At 39.8% G+C, this 8007-nt stretch overlaps 1 long non-coding RNA gene across 1 annotated transcript; it reads right to left on the bottom strand.

Moving 5' to 3' along the window:
- Positions 1–1080: 1080 nt before the first annotated feature.
- Positions 1081–6867, bottom strand: LOC115433188 (uncharacterized). Its single transcript, XR_003937326.1, has 4 exons — positions 6827–6867; positions 3991–4076; positions 2326–2865; positions 1081–1745 (listed from the first exon to the last, which is right to left on the bottom strand). It is a non-coding gene; the product is annotated as an uncharacterized LOC115433188 (long non-coding RNA).
- Positions 6868–8007: the final 1140 nt, after the last annotated feature.

Raw genomic sequence — 8007 nt, 5'->3', positions numbered from 1 at the left:
ACTAGAAGCGGTCACCACATTGGTCTGACACGATCACATGACGGCCACTTCACCACTCTAGGAGGAAAATCTGATTACGCTTACACCGAGTTAGTACCGAATTAAAACAACGATCACAAAAAAACTGCAGGAATATCAGACGAGAACTTTTAGTTTCAAACATAACATGAATATCTATATTTACTATGACGTCAACATTGTGTGGTTGGAGAGGGTCGGAGCGAGATGAAACCAAACCTGGGTTCACCTGACGGCCTAGAACAGGTTCTACATTCAGCCTGATTTGATCTCCAGTGGGCCGGACCAGTAAAATAATAACAGAATAACCTTTAAATAATGACAACTCTAAAATGTTTGTCTCTGTTTTAGTGCAAAAAAAAAAAAACTCATTAAATTATGAAAATACTTTTCTAAACTATCCAAACAAAAAAGATGTGAACCTGAAAAAACTGAATTTTCTTAAGAAAACTAAGTGCAGTTTTAACAAGCATTATGGATCAGATCTACAAAGGACACAGTAACAGCCAGAAAACTGTTAAAAATTGTGCTTCATTTTCTTGAGACATTTCAGGTTGTTCATATTTGTTCAGGTTATTCACATTTTATTGTTACAGGATAGTTTGGAAATGTGAACATTTTCATAATTTAATGTTATTTTTTGCACTAAAACAAACACAAAAATGTGAAGTGGTCATTATTTATCTGTATAGTGTAATATTTTTTTCACATCAAACCAAGAAGAAAATATGGAGTCGTTATTTTTTGTCGGTTATTCTGCTGTTATTATTTTACTGTAGATCATGTTGGTCTGTATGTGAACCTGAACCAAAATGAGTTCCACAGCCTTGACTGTGGAATTTTTGCACTTGCAAAATAATCCAACAGGCTGGATTGGAACCTTTGTCAGGCCACATTTGGCCCCCGGACCACATGTTTGAGACCCCTGGTCCAGAAGGTCAATGTTGATAAGTGTGCCAAGTTTCAAATGTGTTCCATTATGTGCACAAGACGAGCATTTGAGGGAAATTAACTCTTACATAGACTTCATCCATTCCATAGATTAAAAGACTCCTATTCTCACTGATTGGTGCTGTGCTGCTGCCCTCTACTGTCCTCTAGTGGCGACAACAACAAACTGCAGCTCACTGTTTTATTGTGGATGTAAGTGATGAAACCTGTTATAGCTGTAATGAATAACCCACAGCTGTTCACACACACACTTTAATAAAACTGTTGATTGGACATGAATCAGGAGGCGTAAATACAAGTCAGAATAATAATGAACAGATGGAGTCAAAGGACCGTATATGGACGCATGGAGCATTAAAGATGGAAAAGTATTAAATACATGATGTAAATGTGTCCATCCAAAACTCAGACTGCTGTTTTCATCTGAGGTTCAATCTGCTTCACAGTAAAACAATACGAAACTAAGGCAGCGATAAAAACAACAACAAAAAAATCATACAAGAAGTTCTGACAAATACCTCAAATATTTACAGAGATAAAAATGAAACCTGACAGGTTCATCAGACACGTCAGCAGGTCCAGAGTCGGACAAAGGCTGGCGTTTCCATAGCAACAGCCAGCATCCTGTACATCTGTCAAATACAAGTGACATCACAGACTGAAGCATTTAAGCTGGTTTGACTTTAGGGCCACGAGCCACCAGTTGAGAAGCTTTAATACTGTAGAGACTGAGCTGTAGGCCCTGATCAGAGTTCAACATGAGACTGTATGTACAGCTAGATTTATATATGCTTCTGTCTGGTTTATATATGCTTCTGTCTGGTTTATATATGCTTCTGTCTGGTTTATATATGCTTCTGTCTGGTTTATATATGTTTCTGTCTGGTTTATATATGCTTCTATCTGGTTTATATATGCTTCTATCTGGTTTATATATGCTTCTGTCTGGTTTATATATGCTTCTGTCTGGTTTATATATGCTTCTGTCTGGTTTATATATGCTTCTGTCTGGTTTATATATGCTTCTATCTGGTTTATATATGCTTCTATCTGGTTTATATATGTTTCTGTCTGGTTTATATATGCTTCTGTCTGGTTTATATATGTTTCTGTCTGGTTTATATATGCTTCTATCTGGTTTATATATGCTTCTATCTGGTTTATATATGCTTCTATCTGGTTTATATATGTTTCTGTCTGGTTTACTGCTGGCAGCTTTGTGCATCTCCTTTTACGCTTCGTGGATCTCCTCTTTGTGACCCCTCCCCCCTATATACATATATGTGTCTGTGACGGGGGGGGGCACCAAATTCATATCTCACCTAGGGCGCCAAAATAGCTAGAACTGTCCCTGACGATACTGACACAGAAATACAGGACAAACTCACAAACACCTAGAATGACATAAAGACAGAAAAGCACAGTGAAAGACTGAACAAAAACTCCAAACTCTAGTAGAACTCTGGTGTCAAACTAAAGGAACAGCCCAGGAAAAGTGGTGAATTCATCCATATGAAGGATTTCCAAGTGTTTGCAGCTGCTTTCAGAGCAGAGTTCATATATGAGCTGGAAAAGAACAAAATGAAAACAATACAAAACTAAGGCAGCGATAAAAACAACAAAAAAAAATCACACAAGAACTTCTGACAAATACCTCAAATATGTACAGAGATAAAAATGAAACGACAGGTTTATCAGACACGTCAGCAGGTCCAGAGTGGGACAAAGGCTGGCGTTTCCATGGCAATGTGGACTTGGATGTGGACACTGATGTAGATGTTGCTGTGGACGTTGGCGTGGATGTTGCTGTGGACTTGGTGGTTGCTGTGGTGGTTGCAGTGCTGCTGTATCTCATGGTGTGTTCCGTGCCTTCAGTCTGCAGCGCCCCCTACTGGCCTGGAACAAACATGCCATCATCATGTGCTGCTGTCACTCGTGTGTGTGTGAGTCCATGTAAAGTCCATTCAATCAGTGAATCAAATCCACCTGATCAGTGAAATAATGCTGACATGGGACAGCTCTGAAAGCACACAGACGTTCAGTCTCAGTGTTTGTCTGGGACTTTTCCTGGTGGACTGGAACAGACAGGAGGTGGATTTACTAAATCCAGGACTTGGACTCCACAGACTGGAGTTCCCATCCTCAGTCCTTCCAGGTTGGAGCTTTAGACCATCACATCACCTGAGTCATGTGATCTCATCTGTGTGGACATTTTCCAGATGAAACCCAGCCCAGTTCAACCAGTAAAACCATTAAACACACACATGAAGGGCATTTGTGTTCGACTGCGGAAAAGCACCATGAAGAAGAACCACCAAGAACGGAAGAACCACCGATAATGGAAGAACTTTTGGTCGTACGTTATTGGCCTGGTAAAGAAATTACTTTGCAAATGTAATAACTGAGGTAATAATGTAATAATATGTGAATATAACTGTATTTAAGTTTAATTTATTAGAACTATGATCAAATCTCCCTGTCTCTCTCTGTGATTGTATCACAGTTCTATCTAATAAATTAAACTTAAATACAGTTATATTCATATATTATTACATTATTACCTCAGTTATTACATTTGCAAAGAATTTTTTTTACCAGGACAATAATGTAATAAGTTATTACGTGATCAGTTCAGGACCTTTATTCTGTTATCGGCTGTTATTCCATGATTGGCTTCTCCACACCATGAGCCTCTGAAACATGCAGAAACATATGTGACAAATATTGGAGGTAAACCCAGTTTGGCAGAAGCGTCCCATGTCAGCACTGAAGTGTGTTAGTGTGTTGAATAAACACACAAAACTCCAAACTCACTTGTTTCTCCAGGGATTTGAACGGCACTAGATAAAGAATTATTATATGACCAACTTATTTTAAATTTAGACCTTTTTATGATTGTAATTTTATCTGTGTTCTTATTTGTATTTTATTCTCTTTTGTGAAACACTTTGTGACTTGTCTTGTCTGTGAAAGGTGCTGTAGAAATAAACTTTGCTGGTTTGAATAAAGCTGTGAACTGACCCGACAGTAGAAGTAGAGGGAGATGGTCCCCATGATCAGGAGGAAGTGGACCAGCACCACCCTGATGATCAGATTTGTCACCAAGTCTGAAACACAACAACAACAACCATCAAGTCTGGGCTCCAAATGGGAAAATGGAAAATTAAGCAGAGAATGGGTTTAAGTCCAAAGGAATATTAGTGTCAGATCGACCAGATCGACTTCAAACACTGTCTGCACATGACAATACATGGACTGGACAGGTTCTATCAGTGGAACATTTACACATCTATTGGATAAGTGTCAGAGTGACGGAGAACAAAAGCCTCTATATATGAGCCAAGTTTGAAGTAAATTAAAACAAAACTGATGTTTTTTTTAATAAACATTTGAATTTTCACCCATTATAAGTAAATGAAAAAAAAAAAAGATTTAAAAAAATGCATAAAATATGTGAACTTTGACCTACTTTTCCCAAAATGTAACCACATCTATTCTGGGTCACTGGTAATCTATAAACACAATTAGGACTGAAGTCAAACAGTAGTTTAATGATAAAGTGTAAACAAACAAACTGAACTGAAAAAATTAGCCCTTGCCTCCCCGTGAAGTTTTGATGGATGCTTTTTTTTTTTTTCTTACTGATTTCCTGATTCTTTATAACGGTGGAGTACCACAATGTTAGGGAAATGAGGGAAAATGAAAATAATTTACCCAAAATGTGAAAAAATACATGAGCCTTAGGTTTATGTCAGAGTGATGGAGAAGAAAAGCCTCTATATATGAGCCAAGTTTGAAGGAAATAAAAAAAACAAAAAAAACAACTGATGTACTGATGAACTTTGACCTACTTTTCCCAAAAGGTAACCACATCTATTCTGGGTCACTGGTAATCTATAAACCCAATTAGGACTGAAGTCAAACAGTAGTTTTACCGATAAAGTGTAAACAAAAACAAACAAACAAACTGAACCGAAAACAATAGCCCTTGCCTTCCCTTTGGGGGGCGGGGTCATAATTGTAGCCCAGTGTATTCAGTCTGCAGAAAACCTGCACCAATGGGACATATTTTCATCCTGAGGATGTTTGTTCTGAGCTCAGTGGGATTCTGAGTCTGAGTTCAGACTGAAGTCACATTTGTGTCTGAGGCTCCGTTCAGATGCAGGTAAACGAGGCCCAAATCCCATTTATCTGCCCATATGTGACCTGGATCTGATCTGTTACAGACAGTTTGAACAGCACTAATCTGACCCCAGACCACTTTCATATGTGGTCCTAAATCCGCTATGTATGTGAGAAATTTTTTTAGTTAGTTTAGTGTTTATCGTCTGGAACTCCAGTGCAAATGTACGTCTGTAAAAGCCTCAAAAACAGACTGATCCATTAGAAACTCAACTTTGACTGTTTCACATCTGTGTTCCAACATGTTTTCATCTGATCATTTTCCAGCTTTCATGTCCTTTCCACTCACACTCATATTTTTACAAACTGCTGTTTTATTTCTCCATTTTCTCTCACTTCTGTCTAAACCACCTTGATTGACAGGTTGGAGTCAGACTTGTTTGTTGAAACTATGAGTTGAGTTTTGAGCTGAAGTTCAATCCAATCCATTCTTATTGATAAAGCACAAATTTAACCCTTAAAGACCCAAACGTCCACTGACAACCAAAACCATCTACTGAACTAAACTGTTTCATTCCTGTTGATCCACTAATCCTATCAATCCAAGTCAATAATTGGTATCAAATACAGTTCTTCATCTTCTCATGGTCATCAGATATGACCATATATGGTCGTTCAGAGGCTCTGTAGTTACTGTGGAAACACCGTTATCTTCTCCAACATTGATTCACTAGTAAAACCCATGGAGCTGGATCAGTGACAGTGGATGGACACACTGGGTTTATGTTCATATTTTGCAGAAAAAGCCACTTTTTCTTCAGTTTTCTCTGTTTCTGATATAAAAACCCTCAACTTTGATCTGAGCTTTTCTGAACATCTACATGATCAATAAATTAAATATAGGAAAATACCTGATGTTCACTGAAAAAAAAAATCAAAATACAGAGGATTATGTCATAATAAATTGTGATCAATCACTTCAGAAAACTTAAATATATAGAAAACCATATTCTGGAAGTGCCACTACAGTAACACTGGGTCTTTATGGGTTAAATAAACACAAAGGTTTCCACAGCGCTGTACAGTAAAAGAAACACAATAAGAAGATCAAATACTAAGATAAAAACACAGTGAAACATCCTAAATCAATAGTCTGTCCACCCCAGATCAAATATCCGTGCACATCAAATCAACAACCTACGCGGTGTGAAAAGCCAAAGAACAGAGGTGGGTTTAAAGAAGAGTTTGAAAATGAGGCAGACAGTTGAATTCAAAGTGTTGGTTGATGTTGTTGAAGTGGACTCGTCCTATTGGACAGATTTGACACTATGTGTCCGACTGTGTTGGTCCAGACCTCCATCTGCTGCAGCTCATAGACTGACTGATACCAGTGGACCCCCTCTAGACCCTGGACATGTGGACCACACACACACATGTACAGATGCACCTTGAACTGTGGACACTAACTGGGCTTCACATTCAACTGGATGGACTGGGTTTAAACCTGGGTTTAAACTCAACTGTGCTTTGAACTGAGCTCAGATTAAAGGAGTGTTTGTTGGTTCAGCCCAGTCTCTGACAGGTTCAACTGGACCGGCTTTACCTGATCTCAGTTCTACCAACGTGGTTCTGCTCACACCTGTTCACTCTGCTCACTGGGAACGTTGTGGAACATGGTCATGTGACTGTTACTGATGCATTGTGGGTGTTTTGTGTGTGTTTGTCCTGGTGTTACCTCCGACAGTGAGATAGAGGGCGGGGCTCTGAGACGACGAGAAGCTATGGTTATAAACGTCCACGTGATAAACACATGTGTAGTTCCCTCGGTGGGCGTAGCCCATGGAAGACAACAGGAAGTGGGCGGAGTGATTGACAGCCGGCAGGGTGAGGTTCAGCGGCTTCTTGGTGTCGGAGATCAGCTGGAAGGAGCCTCCTGGGTACTGTGGTTGGACGGAGCATGTGATGGTGAAGTCGGAGCCCACGAGCACCCGGAACCCCTGCTGGTAGACCCCAAAGACCCCGTCAGACAGGGAGATGTTGGGCTGAGGCAGCAGATCTGTCCACACACAGAGACATGATTGGACCAAGCAGCACACATGAGCACAAACAAGCAGTCAGAGAATCCATCCTCCTCAGAGACACAGATGGATCTGATCCACAGGAGTTTGGGATGGGATGAACACTGACCAATGAAAACATGGAGGAATGGGTCATTTAGAGCACAGCTGACCTTCAAAGGCATTATGGGTAAAAAATGACAAACATGTGGTGGCTTTAGAGTCTCACATGTCAACATTTGGTCCTTTTGTCCAAAATGAGACTAATGTAAATATGTTTGTGTTTTCAGCCTCATCTGGTCCAAATGAAGACGTTCATTTGGGATCTGGACATTACAAAGGTCAAAGGTCAATATTTGACTCATTTTACAGAAAAAACAATGAACTGAGACAAAATAATCAACTGACGAAATGAACAGATTCATTAGATGTAACTTTAAACGTCAGAGTCAGAACCATCTGGTCACTGAGAATTCAGTTCAGACACAGTTTGTGTCCATTTGTACCTGAACACACCACATCCACACCAGATGAGTCTGTATAGGAATCATACAGTCCAACACAGTCCTTCGGTCCAGATGTCAGCTTTACACAATGAACTGAGACCACCCACACATCTCTGTATGTAGAACCAAATGTACTGTTGACTGAAACAGCTGATCCACAGTCCAGATACTGACACACAGCAGATCCAGACTTCATGTCCCAGACTTTATAGCGGTCTCCTACTGGTCTCCACTGTCCCTGGTGTTGGATCTCCAAAGTACCAGCACAGCGGTTCTGCTGTCCCACCAACCTGACACCACGTGGATCTGAGCAGAGACACAAAGACAGGAGGACTGGTTCAGCTGTTTAGAAA

The sequence above is a fragment of the Sphaeramia orbicularis genome, chromosome 14 (assembly GCF_902148855.1).
Source record: "Sphaeramia orbicularis chromosome 14, fSphaOr1.1, whole genome shotgun sequence".
Classification (NCBI taxonomy): Eukaryota; Metazoa; Chordata; class Actinopteri; order Kurtiformes; family Apogonidae; genus Sphaeramia; species Sphaeramia orbicularis.
The sequence above is the reverse complement of the archived record's forward strand: the minus strand, read 5'-3'. Positions and strand labels throughout refer to the sequence as shown.